Raw genomic sequence first — 9285 nt, forward strand, 5'->3', positions numbered from 1 at the left:
TGAGGTGGGGTGGGAGAAGATAATGTGGCCATTTAGGAAATTGCAAACTCACCTCTAGAGGTGGTTGGAGAAACTTTGACAGAACCATATTCTTTCTGTCAAAATATAAGTTCTTTGTGAATGCAGATAGTTTGCTAGATTTGTTTGGGGGAAAGAGTTCCAGCTATATCCAAGTGGGATGTTTCAACAACTTTGGAACAAAATATTTTAATTTTTTGTTTTGAAAAAGCTTGTTGTTGTTTTTTTTTATTTTACTATTATTTTACTACTATTTGTGTGTGTGTGTGTATATATAATTTAAATATCATTACATTGTAATATATATTTAAAGGGTCAAAATCTAACAAGTGTTTGAACAACACAGTTTATTTATTTTTAAAATTTTTATTCACTGAGAATTTAAAAATGCCCACTTTTTGCTCTGATTTGAAACACGGCCAGATTTTGAAATCTCAGAATCTTTCATTTAATAAAACTTCTGCCCTCTGCCCATGCCTAATTACCTCTGCATTGCCACTAGATAATGTCTGGCTGAATCCCTCAGATTCACTCCACATGTGGTAGAGAATTTCCAGAAGAGGGAACCCAAAGCAAAATATAACCTATGGACAGAGTCCGTGCTCCTTGGAATAGAGCTTCTAGGCTTTAAGGCACAGCAATCATAATGTCAGTGTGACCTACTCATACCAGCGAATATCCTGCACAATTCCTATTGCCTTTCATGAGTACAGTAAACAATCTGTTTTCACTTACACAATCAAAACAAGTTCCAACTGAAGGAACAAACTCAGTGGGTAGAATTATGGGTAAGCAATATTATATTTTTTGTAACTGAAGCATGACCAAGAACTGACTATTCCCTCTCCCCAATAGAGGGAGCGGATTATTTAATCTCTCTCTGTTTTCTGGTGTGGGGTTTACCCATCATATTGTCTACTCAGTGGCAGTCTCAATATTCATAGCCTCCCCAGCCCACTTATATAACATGTATATATTTCTTATTCACTAGAGACATGTACTATGTTTTTGTTGGTACATTTTCACTCTGACAATCCTTGTGTATATTGATGAAAAAAACTCATTGAAATGTGAAGCAAGTAGGGCTGTTGCGTGCTTAAACTAATTGCGCGCTTCAACTATAATAGAATACCATTTAAATATTTTTGGATGTTTTCTACATTTTCAAATATATTGATTTCAATTACAACATAATAAGTGTACAGTGCTCACTTTACATTTTTGATTACAAGTATTTGCACTGTAAAAAACCAAAAGAGATAGTATTTTTCAATTCACCCAATACAGTGGTTTCAAACCTTTTTAAGCACAAGATCACTTTTTGAATTTAAGTGCAATCCAGGATCTATCGCAAAGAAAATGTAGAAATAATAGTAATCACACAAACCCAAACACTCTTGCCCCGCCCCTTCATTGAGGCCACACCCTGCTCACTCCATCCCCCCTCCCTTGGTCACTTGCTCTCCCCCACCCTCACTCACTTTCCCCAGGCTGGGACAGGGGGTTGGGGTGCGAGAGGAGGTGCAGGCTCCGGACTGAGGCCGAGGGGTTTCAGAGTGTGGGAGGGGCTCCGGGCTGAGCCTGGGGCAGAGGGTTGAGGTGCAGGAGGGAGTTCAGGGTGCAGGCTCTGGGAGGGAGTTTGGGTGCAGGAGGGGGCTCAGGGCCAGGGCAGGAGGTTGGGGTGTATGAGGGGTGCAGGGTGCTTGCTCCTGGTGGAGGCTGAGGACTCAAGCAGTGAGTTAGGGTGCAGGGTGTGGGCTCTTGGAGGGGGCTGGAGCAGAGGTTTGGAGTATAGGAGGGGGGTGTGGGCTCTGGGAGGGAGTTGTGGTGCAGGATGTGGGAGGGGACTCAGGGCTGGGTCTGGTGTGCAGGAAGGGGTTCAGTGTGTGGGCTCTGGGAGGGAGTTTGGGTGCAGGGGGATCAGAGCTGGGACAGGGATTTGGGGTTCAGGAGAGGGTTCAGGGCTGGGTCAGGGGTGCAGGAGTGGTTTGGGGTGCAGGCTCCAGCCAGGTGCTGCTTACCTCAGACAGCTCCTGGATGGCAGCACAGCAGAGCAAAGGCAGGATTCCTGCCTCGCCTGGCCCCACACTGCTCCCGGAAGCAGTCAGCATGTCCAGTAGCAGCTCCCGGAGCAGGGAGGGGCAGTTCCCATTGGCTGCGGTACCCCATTCCCAGCAAATGGGAGCTACAGGGGTGGTGCCTCCAGGCAAGGAAAGCATGCAGAGACCATCCTAGACAGCTGCAGTGGCACAGGAGCTAGCAAACAGATCTGTAAACAGGGGAGTTTGTGTGGGAGTTTATATTGTGGTGCTTGTTTGAGCTTGTTTGTTTTTGCTGGGGGGGGTGGTCTTTTTGGTGTGGCTTGTGTTTCCCAGATTAACAGGACTTAGATGGGAAGGCTATGACAGATACGGAGGCAGCTGTGGGAGTGACTCCTGAAGGGGAAGACACAATGAGGATGACTGGATGTGGAAGCTGCAGTATGTACATGATCTTGGAGGGGGGACCTGGTAAGAGTTTTTTCGGCATGAAATGCCGTCTGATAGAGCAGATGGAGGAAAAGATCCGAGGTTTGGAGATGCAGCTTGAAAGTCTGGTTGAGTTTAGGAAGGGGTTTGCGCAGATGATGGAGCAAAGACATGAGGTATCTGAAGGGAAAAGCTCAGACTTACAGATGGAAGCAGGGCTGGGGAATTTTGAGGGGAGACTGGGTGGGGAAGTGGTCAGTGGAAGCATGTGACTAAAAGCACCAGGCAGAGGAAAAGACGGGCTAGTGAAGGAGAAATAGAGCTTAGGAACAGGTTTGCAGAGTTGGAAAATGAAGAAGGGACTCAGCAGGTAGTTGCTGAAGGTGGAAGGGCAAGGAAGAAGAGAAGAGAGGCTAGTCCTATAGGAAAAGGGGAAGAGTCAAGGGAGACTACACCAAATATGAGCCCCAGGAGGATACAGGATGGGTTGAAGAGGATTATAAGGGAAAATAGGAATGGAAAGAACTGGCAGCCAGAGGGAACAGGGGAGAGACTGGAGAATAGCACTGTCACCAGGAAAAGGCAGGTCTATGTGATAGGGGACTCTTTATTGAGAAGAATAGACAGGCCTGTAGAGCTGATCCAGAAAATAGAAGGGTGTGCTGTCTTCCAGGTGCTAAGATATGGGATGTAGACCTGAGGTTGAAAAGGATCCTAAAGGCAGTGGGAAAGACTCCCCTAATTATCCTTCATGTGGGAACAAATGATACATCTAGATTCTCGCTGGAAAGTATTACAGGAGACTATGCTAGGCTGGGGAAGACGCTTAAGGAAATTGAGGCTCAGGTGATCTTTAGTGGGATTCTGCCTGTTCCTAGAGAAGGGCAACAAAGATGTGACAAGATTATGGCTGTCAACAGATGGCTTATGCAGTGGTGCTATAAGGAGGGCTTTCGGATGTATGGCCACTGGGAGGCATTCATGGATAGAGGACAGTTCTCTCGGGATGGACTTCATCTGAGTAGGGAAGGAAATAGACTTTTAGGATCGAGGCTGGCACAACTGATAAAGAGAGCTTTAAACTAGGAATTTGGGGAGATGGTTGGGAGATGTCCAGGTAATCTCCACGCCAGATTTTAGCATTGAGAGGGAAGAAGATGAAGTAAGAAAGGATACAGCCGTGGGTAGGAGAATGTATATAAGGAGCGAGGGCAGTGTGGATACTAGTCTAATAGGTTATACTGGCTGTAGAATGACTGTGCCTAATAGGGTACAAAATGTGAGCAAGGCCAAACAGCAAAAATTAAGATGTTTGTACACCAATGCCAGGAGCCTAGGTAACAAAATGGAGGAACTAGAGCTACTGGTGCAGGAAGTGAAACCAGATATTATAGGGATAACAGAAACATGGTGGAATAGTAGTCATGACTGGACTACAGGCATTGAAGGGTATGTGCTGTTTAGGAAAGACAGAAATAAAGGTGAAGGTGGTGGAGTAGCATTATATATTAATGATGAGGTAGAATGTAAAGAAATAAGAAGCAATGCAATGGATAAGACTGGGCAAAAATTACATTGGGGAAGATAACTAGTAGAGCCTCTCCTACGATAGTGCTTGGGGTGTGCTATAGACCACTGGGATCTAATTTGGATATGGATAGAGTCCTTTTTAATGTTTTTAATAAAGTAAATACTAATGGAAACTGTGTGATCATGGGAGACTTTAACTTCCCAGATATAGACTGGAGGACCAGTGCTTGTAATAATAATAGGGCTCAGATTTTCCTAGATGCAATAGCTGATGAATTCCTTCATCAAGTAGTTGCTGAACCGACTAGAGGGGATGCCATTTTAGATTTAATTTTGATGAGTAGCGAGGACCTCATAGAAGAAATGGTTGTAAGGGATAATCTTGGCTCAAGTGATCATGAGCTAATTCAGTTCAAACTGAAGGGAAGGATTAACAAAAATAAATCTGCAACTAGAGTTTTTGATTTCAAAAGGGCTGACTTTCAAAAATTAAGGAAATTAGTTAGGGAAGTGGATTGGACTGAAGAATTTATGGATCTAAAGGTAGAGAAGGCCTGGGATTACTTTAAATCAAAGTTGCAGAAGCTATTGGAAGCCTGTATCCCAAGAAAGGGGAAACAATTCATTGGCAGGAGTTGTAGACCAAGCTGGATGAGCAAGCATTTTAGAGAGGTGATTAAGAAGAAGCAGAAAGCATACAGGGAGTGGAAAATGGGAGGGATCAGCAAGGAAAGCTACCTTATTGAGGTCAGAACATGTAAGGATAAAGTGAGACAGGCTAAAAGTCGAGTAGAGTTGGACCTTGCAAAGGGAATTAAAACCAATAGTAAAAGGTTCTATAGCCATATAAATAAGAAGAAAACTAAGAAAGAAGAAGTGGGGCCGCTAAACACTGAGGATGGAGTGGAGGTTAAAGATAATCTAGGCATGGCCCAATATCTAACCAAACACTTTGCCTCAGTCTTTAATAAGGCTAAAGAGGATCTTAGGGATAATGGTAGCATGACAAATGGGAATGAGGATATGGAGGTAGATATTAGCATATCTGAGGTAGAAGCGAAACTCAAATAGCTTAATGGGACTAAATCGGGGGGCCCAGATAATCTTCATCCAAGAATATTAAAGGAATTGGCACCTGAAATTGCAAGCCCATTAGCAAGAATTTTTAATGAATCTGTAAACTCAGGAGTTGTACCGAATGATTGGAGAATTGCTAATATAGTTCCTATTTTTAAGAAAGGGAAAAAAAGTGATCCGGGTAACTACAGGCCAGTTAGTTTGACATCTGTAGTATGCAAGGTCCTGGAAAAAATTTTGAAGGAGAAATTAGTTAAGGACATTGAAGTCAATGGTAAATGGGACAAAATACAACATGGTTTTACAAAAGGTAGATCGTGCCAAACCAACCTGATCTCCTTTATTAAAAAAGTAACAAATTTTTTAGATAAAGGAAACACAGTGGATCTAATTTATCTAGATTTCAGTAAGGCATTTGATACCGTGCCATATGGGGAATTATTAGTTCAATTGGAGAAGATGGGGATCAATATGAACATCAAAAGGTGGATAAGGAATTGGTTAAAGGGGAGACTGCAACGAGTCCTACTGAAAGGTGAACTGTCAGGCTGGAGGGAGGTTACCAGTGGAGTTCTTCAGGGATTGGTTTTGGGACCAATCTTATTTAATCTTTTTATTACTGACCTTGGCACAAAAAGTGGGAGTGTGCTAATAGTTTGCAGATGATACAAAGCTGGGAGGTATTGCCAATTCAGAGAAGGATCAGGATATTATACAGGAGGATCTGGATGACCTTGTAAACTGGAGTAATAGTAATAGGATGAAATTTAATAGTGAGAAGTGAAAGGTTATGCATTTAGGGATTAATAACAAGAATTTTAGTTATAAATTGGGGATGCATCAATTAGTAGTAATGGAAGAGGAGAAGGACCTTGGAGTATTGGTTGATCATAGGATGACTATGAGCTGCCAATGTGATATGGCTGTGAAAAAAGCTAATGCGGTTTTGGGATGCATCAGGAGAGGCATTTCCAGTAGGGATAAGGAGGTTTTAATACCATTATACAAGGCACTGGTGAGACCTCACCTAGAATACTGTGTGCAGTTCTGGTCTCCCATGTTTAAAAAGGATGAATTCAAACTGGAGCAGGTACCGAGAAGGGCTACTAGGATGATCCGAGGAATGGAAAACTTGTCTTATGAAAGGAGACTTAAGGAGCTTGGCTTGTTTAGCCTAACTAAAAGAAGGCCGAGGGGAGATATGATTGCTCTCTATAAATATATCAGAGGGATAAATACAGGAGAGGGAGAGGAATTATTTAAGCTCAGCACCAATGTGGACACAAGAACAAATGGATATAAACTGGCCACCAGGAAGTTTAGACTTGAAATTAGACGAAGGTTTCTAACCATCAGAGGAGTGAATTTTTGGGATAGCCTTCCAAGGGAAGGGGGCAAAAGATCTATCTGGCTTTAAGATTCTACTTGATAAGTTTATGGAGGAGATGGTATGATGGGATAATGTGATTTTGGTAAGTAATTGATCTTTAAATATTCAGGGTAAATAGGCCTAATCCCCTGAGATGGGATATTAGATGGACGGGATCTGAGTTACCCGGGAAAGAATTTTCTCTAGTATCTGGCTGGTGAATCCTGCCCATATGCTCAGGGTTTAGCTGATTGCCATATTTGGGGTCGGGAAGGAATTTTCCTCCAGGGCAGATTGGAGAGGCCCTGGAGGTTTTTCGCCTTCCTCTGTAGCATGGGGCTCGGGTCACTTGAGAGAGGATTCTCTGCTCCTTGAAGTCTTTAAACCACGATTTGAGGACTTCAATAGCTCAGACATAGGTGAGGTTTTTTGTAGGAGTGGGTGGGTGAGATTCTGTGGCCTGCGTTGTGCAGGAGGTCGGACTAGATGATCAGAATGGTCCCTTCTGACCTTAGTATCTATGAATCTGCCCCTCCCTTCCTCTCCCCAGGAGCTGAAGTCGGACATGGTGGCTGCTTCCAGGAGCAGCACAGGGCCAGGGCAGGCAAAGATCCTGCCTTAACCCTGCTGTGGTGCCTGACTGTCAGTGGCCGATCTTCCGATTTGGCTGCAGGAGGTTTGGCAACCCTAGACTGAGACTGAGGTTGACTGTTAGAGGCTCCACAATCTACCAGTCTATCGTGATCTACCGGTTGGTGACCACTGACCTAATACAAGTACTGTAGTTCAATCTCTACAACGAAAAAAGAAAAGGATGACTTGTGGCACCTTAGAGACTAACAAATTTATTTGAGCATAAGCTTTTGTGAGCTCCAGCTCACTTCATCGGATGCATTCAGTGGAAAATACAGTGGGGAGATTTATATACACATACAGAGAACATGAAACAGTGGGTTTTATCATACACACTGTAAGGAGAGTGATCACTTAAGATGAGCTATTATCAGCAAGAAGGGGTGGGAGGAAGAAAACCTTTTGTGGTGATAATCAAGGTGGGCCATTTCCAGCAGCTGACAAGAACGTCTGAGGAACAGTGGGCGGTGGAGGGGGGGGAAATAACAAGTTGAACTTACAAATGTAGAATTATGTACATAAAAAAACTGCATTAAAAAAAAAAAGTAAAATTTTAGAGCCTGCAAGTCCACTCAGTCCTACTTCTTGTTCAGCCAATCATTCAGACAAACATGTTTGTTTACATTTGCATTCCAGATGAGCTATCTTTAGAAATCTTACTTTGGTACCTTCTTTGCATTTTGTCAAATCTGCAGTGAAAGTGTTCTTAAAATGAACATGTGCTAGGTCATCATCTGAGACTGCTATAACATGAAATATATGGCAGAATGTGGGTAAAACAGAGCACAGGACATACAATTCTCCCCCAAGGAGTTCAGTCACAAATTTAATTAACACTTTTTTAACGCGCATCATCAGTATGGAAGCATGTCCTCTGGAATGGTGGCTGTAGCATGCAGGGGCATACGAATGTTTAGTATATTTGGCATGTTAAATACCTTGCAATGCTGGCTATAAAAGTGCCATGCAAATGCTTGTTCTCACTTTCTGTGGACATTGTAGATAAGAAGAGAGCAGCATTATCTCCTGTAAATGTAAACAAACTTGTTTGTCTTAGCGAATGGCAGAACAAGAAGTAGGACTGAGTAGGCACTGAAGTGTTACATTGTTTTTTTTTGAGTGCAGTTATGTAACAAAAAAAATCTGTTTGTAAACTGCACTTTTACAACAAAGAGATTGCACTACAGTACTTATGAGGTGAATTGAAAAATACTATTTCTTTTATCATTTTTACAGTGAAAATATTTATAATCAAAAATATACTTTTTGATTACAACACAATACAATATATATATGAAAAAGAAAAATATCCAAAATATTTAATACATTTCAATTGATATTTATTGTTTAACAGTGTGATTAAAACCACAATTAATTGTGATTTATTTTTTTAATTGTGATTAATTTTTTTGAGTTAATCTGGTGAGTTAACTGTGATTAATTGACAGTCCTAGAAACAAGTTCTACCACTAGTTAATAAAATACCATTTCTTCAAAGGAGTTACTCTGGATTTACAGTGGCATGTCTGAGAGCAAAATTTGACACTATTATTATTTATATTATCAAAACACCAAGGATCCTTACTCATGGAGTAGGATTCCAGTATACACCATTCTAGTATACACCATTTGCTTCAGAATGAACTGGGTAAATCAAGAGTAAGCAAAGTAGAAATGAGGTCCCTGTCTGTGACAGTGGGCTTGATTCTGATTCTTACATATACTGGCTTTACACTAGTATAACTCCATTCAATTTAGATGAGTTAGTCCTGATTAACACCAGCATGGGATCTTGATCCTATTCCCAGTAAAGGCAATAACAAAGTTCCAACAGACTTGAATGCTACAGGATCAGCACACAAGTGAGATTAGAATTAATCCCATTATTAACAGAAGGAAAAATTCTAGTGTAAAAGCTCAGAGTTATGAACATGAGAGTTACAAACTGACCAGTCAACCACCCACCTTATTTGGAACTGGAAGTATGCAATCAGGCAGCAGCAGAGACAAATATTAATTAATAAAAAGCAAATGCACTACAGTACTGTGCTAAACATAAACTACTAAAAATGAAGGGAAAGCGGCATTTTTCTTCTGCATTTTAAAGTTTCAAAGCTGTATTAAGTCAATGATCAGTTGTAAATTTTTGAAAAGAACAACCATAATGCTTTGTTCCAAGATACAAACATT

Source organism: Dermochelys coriacea, chromosome 4, assembly GCF_009764565.3.
Source record: "Dermochelys coriacea isolate rDerCor1 chromosome 4, rDerCor1.pri.v4, whole genome shotgun sequence".
Taxonomy (NCBI): Eukaryota; Metazoa; Chordata; order Testudines; family Dermochelyidae; genus Dermochelys; species Dermochelys coriacea.